Here is a 15109-nt window from a genome sequence, read left to right on the forward strand (position 1 = left end):
AAATGACAACAGCCACTTGGGAAAACAGCTTAGCAGTCTCATACAAAGTGAAACATGCAACGACCATACCACCTTGCAATTTAACTCCTTGACATTTTGCCAGAGGAGTGAATACTTACGTCCACACAAAAAACCTGTATTCAAATATTTATAGCAGTTTTGTTCATAGTAACTAAAAGCTGGAAACAACCCAGATGTCCTTCAGTGGATGAATGGATAAACTGTGGTATATTTATACCACGGAACACTGCTTGGCAATAAAAAGGATAGAATATTGATAACGGTAACAACCTGGATGCATTTCCAGAAAATGATTCTAATTTAAAAAAGTGTCAATTCTAGAAGGTTGCTCACTGGATGATTCCGTTTATTTTTTTAAATTGTTATTTGTTATTGGTTTCAGAGGTAGTGTTTAGCAATTCTTCACTTGCATATAACACCCAGTGCTCATTACATCAAGCGCCCTCCTTAAAGCCCATCACCCAGTTACCCCATTTCCCTACCCAATCTCTCCTCCAGCAAACCCTCAGTTTGTTTCCTAGAGTTGAGTCTCTTTTGGTTTGTCTCCCTCCCTGATTTTATTTTCCTCCCATTCCCCTATGAGTCTCTGTCTTGTTTCTTAAATTCCACATATGAATGAAATCATATAATTGTCTTTCTCTAATTGACTCATTTTGCTTAGCCTAATACCTTCTAGTTCCATCTATGTCATTGCAAATGGTAAGAGTTCTTTTTTTGATGGATGTTTATATATATACCACATCATATATATATATATATATATGTATATATATACATATATATATATACACACACACACCACTGTGTATATATATACCACATCTTCTTTAGCCATTCATCTGTCAATAGAAATCTGGGCTCTTTCCATATATATATACCACATCTTCTTTAGCCATTCATCTGTCAATAGAAATCTGGGCTCTTTCCATATTTTGGCTATTGTAGACATTGGTGCTATAAACTTTGTGGCAGTTACCCCTTTTGTATCCTTTGGGTAAATGATGATTCCATCTATATAACATATTGGAAATGACAGAATTATTCAAAGGGGAAGAGACTAGTGGTTGCCAGGAAGTTAAGGAGAATGTGGGTGGGAAGAAAGTGGGTGTGACTATAAAGTGTAACATAAAGAATCCTTGTGGTGATAGAGATGTTCTGTATTTTGACAATCAATATCAGTATCATGGTTGGAATGTTGTACCATGGCTCCCCATGGTGTTATCACTGGGGGAGATAAGGTAAAGAGTACACAGGGTCCCTCCATGTTACTTCTTACAACTGTGTGCAAATCATCATGATTTGAAAATAATTTTATTTTTAAAAAATTTACCCTCTTAAAAGAAATTAGCCAGCACTGAGTAGCACCTCTTCTTCCCTTAGGTAAGGTAACTTTTCATTACCACCAGGAATCTCTTTGGATCACCACGGTCCCCTCTAGTGTCCAGATTTCCCTAAAGTAGGCCTCTTCCTGCACTGGCTACATTGAGTGTGGGAGTAGTGATCTGGGAAACACACTAGCTGAGGTGGATTTGCTCCCAATTACATCAGAGGGCCACCAGGAGTCAGTTTTAGCCCCTGCAGTGTGCAATGTGGGCACCATCATGAGACTCCCCTGAACACCTGTGTTCCCCACCCCTACTCCCATGCTGTTAGCTGTAGGTTGGAAACCCACTCAGTCCTTTCAACTCAAATTAGCAAATATTTACTAGGAGCCTCTAAGCCAGGTTGTATGCCAGGATACAAGGATAAACAAGTTCACTCCTGTATGAGCAACAGACAATTAAATAGATTAAAACTCAGCAGAACTCGGCTGAGTCCAGGAGCAGATATGCCAAAAGCAATAAGAGAAGGTGACAGGTTAGCTTAAGCATGAAATATAATATCAATCATTCATTGCACCAACTTTAATTGAATACCTACTCAGTGCTAGGTCCTAGGGACACAAAATGGATTCAGACTCAAGACCAATGAGAAGGCAGGCACATGGAGAGACAGTGTGGCAAGTCCCATGGCCAAGGAAAGGACTGATCATGGGACGCATGAGGATGCCCCTCAGGAGAGAAGGGTGTGTATTACATGCTGTCAGTGTAGGAGTCTTGGTGGGGTGGACATGATCCTGATACGGAACATGTGGAATTACATGGTCCCTCTTGCCACTCCCCTGCTATCTGGCTGTTCATGCCAGCTTGCATGCAGCTCAGGACCCTCTCTGTAAATCAGGTTCAGACAAATGGAGTGATATTTGACGGACGGTGTGTGTGGATGAGAGGAGGGATGAGTGGAAAGTGTCCATGGAAGTCACATAGCTGACAGGAATGTCTGCTGGTCAGAGGAAAGTAGAACTACAAAACTATGAAAGAAGGAACTCAGACAGACCAGGGCAGAGTCAGCAGGGAGCACTTGAGTGGGATCTTACTTACCACAGCATAGCCCCGGCTGGTATGTGAAACCATCCCTTATATCTACAGCCTGGGAGTCCCCATCTGTCTCTGGAAAGGGAGGAGTTTATGGTATAACAAGGAACTGTAGCACTAGGAGTCCAAGCAACATTTCTGTGGGAACCCCTGAGCAAGAGTTGGCCAGAAGAGGAAAAAGGCCATTTCCTAGTAAGAAGGGAGGGAGGTGACGAAGGGGAGTGCCTTGTGGGCCAACCTGGGGCCCATCATCCTCATAGCGGACACAAAAGAGAACATTACAATAATGAGTATCCTGTGGTAAGCGGTGAAGGAGTGCCCAGTGGCAGAGGCTGGGATAGGTTACTTCCCAAATGGTCCAACCAGCCCACAGACAACTGGGAAGAGCACCAAGTGGGGTGGTCTAAGGGCAGGCTGCAGTGAGTGTTTTTTCTGTTATTCCATCTCTTTAAGGACTCCAAAAGAGAGGCACACCAAAAGGGAAAGGGCAAAGGGATGATCTTTGTGCAGTGGACTCAGGGACAAAGAGCATAGTCTTTACTCTTGCAATCCACAGCCTTGCACAGCCAGGAGAGGGGCTTTTGCTAATGTACCCTCACTTTCCAAACTTGTGTTTTTTCTTCTTTGCCCTTCAGATCTTGCTATTCGTATCATTAATGTATAGAGAGGACTCCTGCCACACTGGGATTCACCTTTCCACTAAAAAAGGAAAAAAAAAAAACAAACAAAAAAAAACCCAACCCCACAAAGTATTGTATTTTAATGAAGTCCATGGCCATCCAAGCCAATCATTACAGAGGATGTCATTTACCATGCACTTAGCTGGAACTTAGATAAATAATAATAATTTTTAAAGTTTGTAGATCATATTGAACTTGGCTTAATAGGCCCTCTTTCCAAACCTCTGAAAGGATGGCTCATAAAAAAGTAATTAGTTTATATAGACTGTCAAGGTTCATGGGGGACAGCTGGCCTTTGATGCCTCTTCTGTGATTACAGGCAGCTACAAGATAATAAAATTGAGCTCTGAAATCACGCCAAGGTATTCAGTGATCTCACGCTGGACACAATGCCAAGCAGAATGAACTATAAATGCCTGCTGTACTCCTCTTCTTTGCTTTGGAATCTCAAACAAGTCTAAGACATTTAGTACTTACATTCATAGGCCCCAAATTCCTATTAAAGTAAAACCATTGACCTTACAAATTCATGTCCATAATTAATATTTGTGATGAGCTCCGATTCCAGGTCTATTCAATATGGCCACTGTTGTAATCTGTGGAAACGGCTTCTGGACAAGGGATTTGAATAGGTATTAACTTGTCTAGGCTTGGCTATTAAATGGTCCAATTACTGACAGTTGGAGGTGGTTTTCAATCTTCACTGATTTCACTGTGATGATCATAGGTTATGGCTTTTTAAGAGGATTTCTTCAATGCTTTCAAATTCCCTGCTCATTCTTAACTATGCTTCCCCCTTACCTGAACATTCTTGGGGTCTTTTTCCTCTTGTAGCTCAAACAATGTCCCTGCCCTCAATATGGAAAGCCATATTAACAGGTGGTTCTCATTTGACCTCTTTGATTTCCAGGGATAGAGACACAGTCACCTCAGCAGAGAGTGAAAATGAAGGGCAACAATGAGGATAATTTCATGGAAATCCAAGATCACCTGGAAACCAGGACCACTTGGGAATGGAGCAAGAGGAACCACTTAGACCTTTCCCTCCAGGCACATCTACTTCTCCCTGGGACCAGCTGCCTCACCTCAGTCTGCTGACAAAGGGCTCCTAACTATGATCTGCATGTGTTACAGGAACTTCATTCAGAACCCCCATACTCCCTCATGGCCCCTTAGCACTCAAACAGGAAGACCATTGGCCTGTGTGGCCTTTCCTACCCAGGTAACAAGTCACAGGCTGTAAGTAGGTTATTCACTGGCCTCCTTGAGCCAGGTGCCCACTTCAGGTCCAATCACAGTTAGGGAGAGGTCTGAGTCAATGGCCTAGAATTTGGCCATCAGGGGCAGTGAGTAGGAAAGCACCATAAACATGTTTGCATCACATTTGTAAATAAGGCCATAGATTTGGAGTTCCTGATACCTCAGGATGTGTTCAGGCTTGGCATTTTGATGTCTATATTCTCTGAATTATTTCTCCAGCAGAAATAAGGGTGTGTTTATTTCACTCTTTTGTATTTTCTGATTTATTGTATAAGGAACCTTGGCTTTGAAGTTAGGTTTGACCCATTGTGTTACGCTAAGGCTGGACAGAGTCAGAGACACTAATGAAAGTAGGAGTGTTCCCAAGGACTAAGGCCAGGACCTTGTACCCACTCCTGCTGAGTGCACTAGCTTGGAACGGAACAGAACCAAATGATGGTGAAAGGAGGAGAGGAGAATAGTGGCCTGGGAGCCACTCCTAAGAATCACCCTAAACATGGAGGGACGTGGCGCCCTATCTCCAGCAGGATCTCAGGATTGCTGCAGGCCAGCGAGTCACTGCTGTGTGCCTCCCATTCTTCTCCTCCTTGAAAAGGAGCTTGTTGAGGTTTCCCCTCCCTTGGAGGGATGTGGAGAAGATAACTTACCTTCTAGCTCACAGGGCTCTGGATCAAGAGACCTGCATCCAGACCTGTGTTGGGCTGCAAGCCAGATGCCATGATTAGATGCAACTTTGGGGATGCTAAAATGAAGTAAGCATATTTTACATGAGGAAGAGGTGTGGACAGTTGTAGCCTAAGGGCAGGCTGTGACAGAATGACCACACAGATGACCCTAACTTTTCACCCCTCTTTGTCCTTGGTAGTCTGTTCCTATACTGACTCTGGGCTTGGCCATATGATTTGTTTGGCCAGTGAGGCAAATTTGTCCCAAGGAGCTTGTCAAAGTGCTTGCACATATCTATGCTCTTCATGCTTTTCTGTGATCACCATAGGGAGATACTCAGCCCTGCCTGCCAACAGGCTTGGGCCAGCACACATGGGAGAGATCAATGTCATCCCAGCCAAGGCCACTCTAGACCAGCCAGCCTATAGCCTACTCACCAGCTGCCCACAGATACCTGGACAAGCCCGGCTGGGGCCGGCTGAGCCCGCTCACATTAGTAAAGCTGTCTAATCAACAGGTAGACCCCTAAGAAACAATTAATGTTTCTGCTTTTTGATGCTCCAGTTTCGGGAAGATGGTTGCACAGCAATACCTAACTGAGATATCCGGTTAGAATTACAATTTCACCATTACTACTGTGTTCTGAGAAATTTACATAATCTGGTTTACCCTCAGTCTCTCCTTCTATAAAATAGGAATGATGATAATGCTTATTTCAGAGGACTGTTGTAAAAATTAAATGATACAGTGTGCACGAAATACCTAGTACAGTGCCTGGTATGTAGTAAGTGCTTGATAAATGTTAGTTAACTTTCAGTGTTGTGTGCAAGTTGTTTTTTTGTACAAGGATGTAAGACCAAGGGGGCAAGGAGGGGCTGAAATCCACCTCTTTCTCCACTTGCCAAGTTGTGTGCTCTAGTGTGGGAGAGTGTCCATATGTAAGAAAGGGCACCTGTTTCTAATTTTCACAATTACCATATGGGTTGGCACCAGTCCTGCTATTATTATTGGCTTCATTGTTCACTTTTCATCTTGTTTTAGTACAATACTGCTATTAACTCAGAATTCCAGAAGACTTGAAATTCCTACCTTCGAGGGCTTTTCTCAAGCAATCTAGTGCCAGTACTTAAGCTTTCTATCCTAGGACTCCACATCTTTCCTATTGGGCTGATCAACTCACTCTAGTTTGCCAAGATCTTGGTTATAGCACTGAAAGTCCTATGTCCCAGGAAACCCTCAGTCCTGGGAAAACCAGCATGGTTTGACCCCCTGAACATCCCTCAATTTTCAGCCTGACAGAAAATGACCCACAAATAAACTCTGGGTCTCCCTTAAATATTAGTTTGAACAAGAGCAGGACTTCATCAGAGTCCTCTCAATGAGAAGGTCAGAAGTACAGGTGAATAGCCTCCTACTTCTCGTTAGACTATAGAGCCCAGCCCCTCCTGTGAACATTTATCTTGGACTCTCTTGTTCCTTCTCAAATGGTCAGTTCTTGTTCCTGCCCTCCTTCCTCTGTATCCTGGCTCCTAGTCCTCCCTCCAGCCATCGTGAGGGGGTGTCCCCCTCAGTGCCTGCCTCTGACCACTGAACACAAGAGGAGCCCGTGTGACCACACTCATAGGGGACCCAGCTGCTGCCAAAGAACCCTGTGCAGGTAAGCTTCCACAAAAAGGCCTGGGACATCAGGATTAAACATGGAACATAATGGAGAAGAGGTGAACATTAGAATTTTTCAGATGAGAATGGCCATCCTAAACTTACCTAGACTAAGTTGCCATGCAGCAAAAATACACCTGGCCTTCAAAATGAAAGAAATGAAAACAGTAACAACAAAAGACCTGGTGGCAGGCAATATGCAGACAGCTTTAGGGACACAGAGAGAAAGTCTAGGGTGGGAAAAGAAAGAGGATAATTAACAAGAAGAAAGAAAATTCAGGGCAAAGACGCCAAACTCATGGACAGCAGAGAAGCTGGGAAGCTCCTCATTCTCCCTCCAGCAGAGCAGCTCCACCATAGAAAGGGGCCACCTCTGCGGCAGGACAGGCGTTCACTTCTCTTCTCAGCAAGGCTAGCGCTTTGTGTTCCTGGCTCCACGAGCCCAAGGATTATATGGAAGGCCCTGTCCAGTGCTAAGATCTGCCTCTTGAGCTTCGTGGCCATCAGCAGATAGGAGGAAGGAGTAAAAAGTGTGAAAGGGAAACACTGGAGTGAATGCAGTGCTCATGGAGGGATAACCAAGAAAGGGACCCAAATATGCTCCCAACCCCAATCAATCAGCTGGCAGCTGCCAAACTGGTGGAAGGAAGAGCAATACTTCAATTTCAGAATGATGGATACACCAGGTCTTTCTTTCTCCCAGTTTGCCTGGCAGACCCCTCCACCACCACTGGTACCAGGACCACAGGTATGGTCCAATAGGCCTTGCTGCTCCTGGGGACTACAAATGAATGGCCACCCTCCCCAGAGGACATAAGCAACAACTTGACCAGGTCTTCTGTTTATTTACTGGTAGCTATGCCTTCACCCTGCATTTTTTCCCAGCTTTAAGGCAACTTCTGTATTGCCTTGCTGAGTTTTCAAATCACACCTTGCCTACAACTGGAAAGCCTTAGATGACAATCACTACAGTGAAGGAGAGAATTCATCACAGGGGTGGAGGCCTGAAGCCCATGGGATGGGCACTGAGGGCTCTGCCACAGGCTGTAGACGGGTGTGGGAGTCAGTCCAGCTCTTACTTTCCATCTATTCGGAACCCCACCATCTGCTTGAAAATTGGGTGATCACAGTTCATATCAGCAAAAACATCTGACAACACAATCTCAATCTGTCACTGAAAATAGAACACATCTGTTTTTTTCACTATCTATGAACTAAACCATAAACATGAAATCCTGACTCCTGTTTGTTTAAGTAAGGTATTTCAAACAAAGTTGTCCATGGCAATGTTATATTTTTTAAGTAGAAAAATACTGTAAATGACCTAAATATACAAAAATGATGGAATAGTTAAATAAACTACGACAGGGCTATATGATATATAATTATGTCTTCTACTCTTAAGTAATATTTTAAAATATATGTTGGTCAGCTTGGAAAAGGTCTATAAAAAATGAAAACACAAAAACTGAACCATGCGTATGATGATCCAAATTAATAAGAACTGCGTATCTATATATGAATAGAAAAAGGTCTAGCAGGACCTTAGGAATGTGGCTTAATTTTGTTTTATTCCTTATTCATTTTCGTAATTTTCACAGGTACTCTGATGAATAGACACTGGTCCATGTCTTTCTGGTCCTGTTTACTCTTGATTCTCTTTCTGTGAGGTCCAAGGCTGTAACCCAGATTATGGATTCCAGAGAATCCACAGTTCTCTGCAAGGACTGCCACAGACAGACTTCTAGCTGAGGCGCAGAATGCTCAGAGACCAGGGTCAACCAGCAGACACCCTTCTTCAGGCCCACAAGAATGACCCCCACACAAACCAGCTGGAACACAAAGTCCCATCTACCATGAGGCTGACACAGATGCCTCTTCTGTTACCAGGGTCAGAGCTCAGAGAGCCATGGGGCAGGACAGACTGAAGATGGTGGATAGTCCTGAGGTGGCTAGGGGAGGAACGAGGCCAGGAAGGGTTTATTCTGTGGTGTTCTACTTGGTACTCAATCATAGGCCTCTCTCATCTCATGGTTTTTGCCCCTTCCATGAACTACCTGATCGTTATTTACATTTTTCTTTAAATTGGGGCTTTAAGGGTGCCTGAATGGCTCTAGGGGTTCAGCATTGACTCTTGGTTTGGGCTCAGGGTCGTGAGATGGAACCCTGTGTCAGGTTCCATGCTAGGCATAGAAACTGCTTGTCCCCCTCCCTCCCTCTCTGCCCATGACCCGCCCCCTTCACACACAGGCACATGTGCTCTCCGTCAAGTAAATGAAGAAATAAAATCCCCCACCACAAAAAATGGGGGTTTTAAAAAACCCAAATGAATTTATTTAAAAAAAACCTGAAAAGCCAACAATAGTTGTCTCAAAAAAAGAAAAAGAAACTTAAATAAAATATAACACAGGATGGTACTAAAATTCTTCTTCATCGGTATAGCCTGTGGAATGCCTTGAGAGAGCACTTGTTCCTTCTTTGTCAAAAGGAGACATTAGCAAATGTTTGAGAAGTGTTGAGCCAAACTGCCTTTCTCCTTGATATAATCAGAGACTGGAGAAGAACTTAAAATGGAATGACCTAGCATGGGATTCAGCACTCTTTAATGTTATGTCCAGGTACCATGTAAATCCTCCACTGCCAAGGAGATATGTATTCCACACTGGACAACTCGCAGGGGAAAGAAGGCTGGACTTGGAGTCTGAGCATCTGGAATTGAGGGATAGGGCTGAGCCATCCTCAGCTAGGTAACCTTGAATAGTTACTTAATTTTTTAAGTCTCAATGTCCTTATTTGCAAAACAGAATCATGATAGCTCACCTTCTTGTTCCACAGAGTTGGTGTAAGGCTTAGATACAATTCTGTGTGTGCCCTGGCTGGCACATATGCGTGTGTGTGTATGTGTGTGTGTGTGTATGCGTGCATGTGTGTGTTTATAATAAAAGGGCATATGATTTGCAGTAATATAAATGTGTATCTTGCAACTAATTACTCCACAGGGACAGGTTATAGGTGCAATTTAAGGAAATGTATTGCTAACTAATAGTTAAAGAGTTCAGCACAATTCTCAAACTACTTGTCTACATTATTTAACTTACTGCCTCTGCACTGCCATGTGACCAGTCTGGGCAACATTGCTTGATGGGTGATGGCATGAAGCCTTTAGAACAAACTCCAAACTTACTTTTCTCATTTAACATCTTTATCACAGATTATAATCACAGAACTGTAATCAGCCTAAAATGAATAAAACACTGTGGCTTGTTGATGATACCAAGAATTACACTTACTGTAATTACTCTCATTTTTACCACTGCTAGGATTATCAGCACTGTGACATGCTAGACATCTACTGGTGGCCAGGAATGCTCTAGGCACTTGGCAGTCATATCTTATGTAATCCACATACTAACCCAGATGTACGATGTTTACCCCCATTTCAAATATTAGCAAACCGTCCCTCAGAGGAGTTCAGTAACTTATCTGAGACCATACAGCTAGCAAATGACAAAGCCTGAATATAAAGCAATGTGTGTCTGGTCAAGCATGGTGTGTGGCTGTCCACACCCTGCATTCCCTTCCCACCAGAAGACACGGGGGCTGCATAAGCCCTTGGGGAGGATCCCTGCCATCAGGGCTAGGGGACCTGAAACACAAACAAGGACCCTGGGCAGGTTCACGGATAAGGTTGACAAACACTGAGTAGAACCAGGAGGGTGAGCGGAGTCAAGCACAGGGAGGGGAGAAGCTTCTGCTGCAACCAGCTAATCAAACCAGGCCAAATCACGTCACAGGCAGTTTTCCAGGCAGCCTTCAGAGAGCCACCCAGCCTGAGAAGCCAGCCAATTATGCCTGACCATTCTCTGCTGCCCTGTCCTCACAAAAGACAAGTCCAGACTGGCCCAATGTAGACAAATGAACCATTCTATTATCTCTGAAAGGCAATCTAATTCCCTTCAAATTTAAAAGTCTCCACAGTTTCCTAACAGGCCTCGGTGGGGCTCATGTAGAAATTAATAAGTTCACAGTGTGCTCAGCTTGCTTTCATTATCATTTTTTGCCATGCAATGGACAGGATTTTCATTATCACTTAAGGATTTTCCTGGATGTGATTCTCTAAGAAGGTCATGTCCACGGGGCACAGACACTAGGTTGAGAACTAAGTTAGGTCTAATGGACTTGACTGAGGTCTGAGGGAGTATTCACTGACTAAGAGTTGACACCTCTAGTAATCAGGTGAGGCAGGAATCAAAAGGCAACATCACTGGACTGAACTCAAAGCAAGTGGTGAAAATCCCTGGTCTGCAGTCCTAGCGCATGGCTGGACTGTTTGGGATACTGAGCAAGCTGCTTGGCCTCTCTCTGAGTTGGTTATCTCCTCTACAAAATGGGCAGAGAAAAGAATATGGAAAAAAAAACATGAATTTATTAAGCTTCTATTATATCTTGAATCATTATAACATGCATCATAGATACTCTTTAAATTTAATCAAAACAACAACACTGGAAACCTTGCATTATTTTACAGATGCAGATGGCGAGGCTACTGTTATTGGTGACTATACACCATGGTCACTAAACCACACCATTAGAATAAGCCATACGGGGGCTAGGGAATGAGACCACTGTGGTGAGAATGGGACAACAAATTTACACAACTATTCTGGAAAGCAATTTAACACGTTTCTGGAACTTTCTTATTTATTTATTTATTTATTTGTGGAGTCAAACTCAAGACTTGAACTCTTGACCCTGAGATTAAGACCTGAGCTGAGATGAAGAGTCAGACATTTAACCAATTGAGCCATCCACGTGCCCTGTTTCTGTAACCTTAAAGTGTTTGACCAATTAATTTCAATTCTGGAAATCTACCCAAATGATAGAATCAGAAATGTAAACACATGATAGTAAAAAAGAACTGTAACAGACAAATTGCCTATCACCTCATACCTGTCAGAATGTCTATCATCAAAAAGACATGAAGTCAGTGTTGGCAAAGACATACAGAAAGGGAACCCTTGTGCACTGATGGTGGGATTGCAAACTGGTATAGCCACTATGGAAAACAGTATAGAGGTTCCTCAAAAAAATTACAGCTAGAAATACCACATGATCCAGCAATCCTACTTCCGGAATTATATCCAAAGGAAGTAAATTCAGGATTTTGAAGAGATAGCTGCATGTCTATGTTCACTGCAGCATAATTCACAATTGCCAAGATGTGGAAACAACCTAAGTTCTGTCAGTGGAAAAATGGATAAAAAAGATGTGGTATGTATATACAATAGAATGTTATTTAGCCATGAGAAAGAAAATCTTGCTGTTTGTGACAACATGGATGGGCCTTGAGGGCATTATGGTCCATGAAATTAGCCAGACATAGGAAAACAAATACTGCATGATCTCACTTACATATGGAATCTATATGTGGAATCACTTATATCACATATAAAATACCACTTATATGTAGATTCACTTATATGTGAAATTGACTTTAAAAAGCCAACTCACAGAAACAGGGAGTAGAATGGTTGTTACCAGGGACTAGAGGTGGGGAAAATTGGGAGGTGTTGTCAAAGGGTAGAAACTTTCAGTGATAATATGACTAAGTTTTGGGCCCCGAATGTATGGCATGGTGATTATATGTAACAATATTGTATTATATACTTGAAAATTGCTAAGAGAGTAGATCTCAAATGTTCTCACCACAAAAAAAGAAAACTGCATTATTATTTCATAACTGGAGAGCTAGTCATGGAGGAAAGGAAATGGTAATACCAGCACTGCACAATTTTGGAGTTAATTCATGCATACAATTTATTTCATTATTCAAGAGTTATATTTTTTAGATCCATGAATCAAAGTCATAGTATTCAGAACTGTTCATCTTCATTGCATGAATTTACCATTATATTAAATCCTGAGAATTAAAGATTGTATTCTTAATATGTGGGAAAAAAAGAAATAGTGATTATTTGAGATAATGGAGGTTTAGCTAATACTACAGTGGTAATCACTTGCAATATAGAAGTTTATTAAATCAGTACATTGTACATCTTAAACTTTTACAATATTATATGTCAATTGTATCTCAATAGAGCTAGAAAAAGAAAGAATGGTAAACTACAGAATATTCACTGAGAAAGACATCATGTAACCATTTAATCAGTTGCAGTTTAATATTTAATAAAATGATATATTTTCTAAAAAATGGTATATTTTCATTAGTTTAGTGGGGAAAATAAATTATTAGAATTGAATATGAGGTGTGATCACAATTGTAGAAAAAAAAAGTAGAAAAATGACTGGAAGGAAATACACTAAAATGTTAACAGAGGCTCTCTCTGGCGGTAAGAAAACATATTTTTCATACTTCTTTGTTTCAACATATTTTTCACATTTTCTACAATAAAACACTTATTGTCATAATCAGGAAAATATATAATAAAAGCTATTCTGTATCCCTGGATTTTGCATTTATAGGCAAAATGTGATCATGACTTTTATTTAACTAAGTGCTATTTTACATAGGAAATTTTTCTTAAAAATTTTTTTTAAAGGGAGGGAAATCACAAAAGAAATGAGACAGAGAAAAAGTGATTTGGACGAGACCATCTCCCAGAAAGCTTACAGCTTGCCTCACAGGCCAAATTGGAAATAAAGACTAGTGGGAAAGGGGTGGAAAAACTGACACACAATACAAGAACAGTTGATAACTGGGGCGGGGCAGGGGGGGACTAAAAGCTGCAGTTGACTTCCAGAACTGATGAAGCTGGCAGATACGAATTTTTCAATTTTATGAGAATGATAGGGATCTGAAATAAATCTTCAGTATTTTCTTTTTAAGATAAATGTTTTAAAATAAACGTCTGCAGCATGAATGGATGGCTAGTGCCTGTGTCCTGTCTTAGAGCTGGTCATAAATAACACTGAGAAAAATAGCTTTGACCATTCCAAAAAGCACCTTTATTTTTTACTCTTAAGAGCCTGGAAGATTATATTTTGATGCATTAAGTTAGATTTCTTTTTATGCAGCTGCAAATATCAAGAGGAGCATAAAAATTTTATTCAGATGGAAATAACTACTCAGGGCTTGGCTTAGAAGCAAATCTTAATTTCCAGATGTGTCTGAAAACCAGTGGGCACATCTAATGGTCAGAATACAAATACAAGTTTAAAGGAATTTGATGGATTTATGATTGTGAAACCCTTTGTTGAATCTTCAGGTGAAATAATTAATTGTTCTGCTGCCCAATAACCAAGGAAAATAAGTAACTTCTGTAAGTCCAAACTTACAAATATCAGTTTTGCTCAAACTGCCCCCACCCAATTTGGGTCTGTACATTAAGGAGCTTATAAATCTACTGTGGGACAACTTATTCAACAGCTTCAGTTTCCTAGTTCACTACTGGAGGAGAACAGGGCTATGCTGAGGGTAGACATAATAAAGAATCAGACATATCCTTCATCTTTAAAGTCTTAGGTTCACTACACTAAAGTGAATTAATGGCATACATTTACTTCCTGTTTAATGTGTCATTGTTTTTTTTTTTTTTCCCCTGTTATGTTTTAAAGAGGAGTTACACACTTGAAAATAAAGGTGAACAAGAGGACCTGCTTGGTGGAAGGAACTCTGCACACCGGCTGTAGAGAAGGGCTGAGGGAAGCCAGGAGCACATGTTCAGTCTAAAGAGGGAAACCATGACTCAGCCTTGTATTTCCAATCTGGTTCATCAAGATAATCCAGAATCCTGTCTTTTTATCCTAAATCTCCCACTTCTTAAATACTGTCTCTTATTTTGTTAAGCACATTGTGCATGCCAAACCAAACAGTTCCAAGATCCAAAGAGTTTTGCCAGTATTTGTTTTAAAACCTCATTTCTAGAGGGTGATTAACCCTAATATCATCTAGTTATGTCCAAGATGGGAATGCACTGGAATATTCCCAGTCTGGCAAAGAAGGTCTAGGGAAGTTAACTCATCTTTTGTGGAAAAGACAGCATGGAATTCACACTTCCAAGTGGAATTTGGTTGAGCTGGGACCTCTGAGGATGGCTGGAAGATTATGGAAATATCCTAATTCTAAACACCAAGGAAGTCACAGTTAGGTGCCCTTGGTGGCTATCATTCTACATAAAATAAAGGTAAAGCCTTCTTCTGAGAGTCAAGATATCTTCCCCATGCTCTGCAAGAATGCTTATGAGTTTATCTTCACATAACACTGAATTTCCCCATTTAACCCACCCCCTCATTCCTTACTTTACAATGTTCTGTAATGAAAAAAGGGCCTTCATAGAGCTTATCTCTTAAAAGTGTGAAAGAGCCAATTTTTTTCTGCCCAAGTAGCTCATAATGTAGCAGACAAACTGTCAGAAAAAATAGACTTCATCATGGTGAAAACCTCAGCCT

General features: G+C 41.4%; 1 protein-coding gene across 1 annotated transcript in view; it reads right to left on the reverse strand.

The window, feature by feature from the left end:
* CLSTN2 (calsyntenin 2) overlaps nt 1–15109 on the reverse strand; it is a 585388-nt gene that overhangs the window by 339084 nt on the left and 231195 nt on the right. The gene's annotated exons all lie outside the window — the stretch shown is intronic.

The sequence above is a fragment of the Lontra canadensis genome, unplaced genomic scaffold (genome assembly GCF_010015895.1).
Source record: "Lontra canadensis isolate GAN:19392208 unplaced genomic scaffold, GSC_riverotter_1.0 scaffold38, whole genome shotgun sequence".
Taxonomy (NCBI): Eukaryota; Metazoa; Chordata; class Mammalia; order Carnivora; family Mustelidae; genus Lontra; species Lontra canadensis.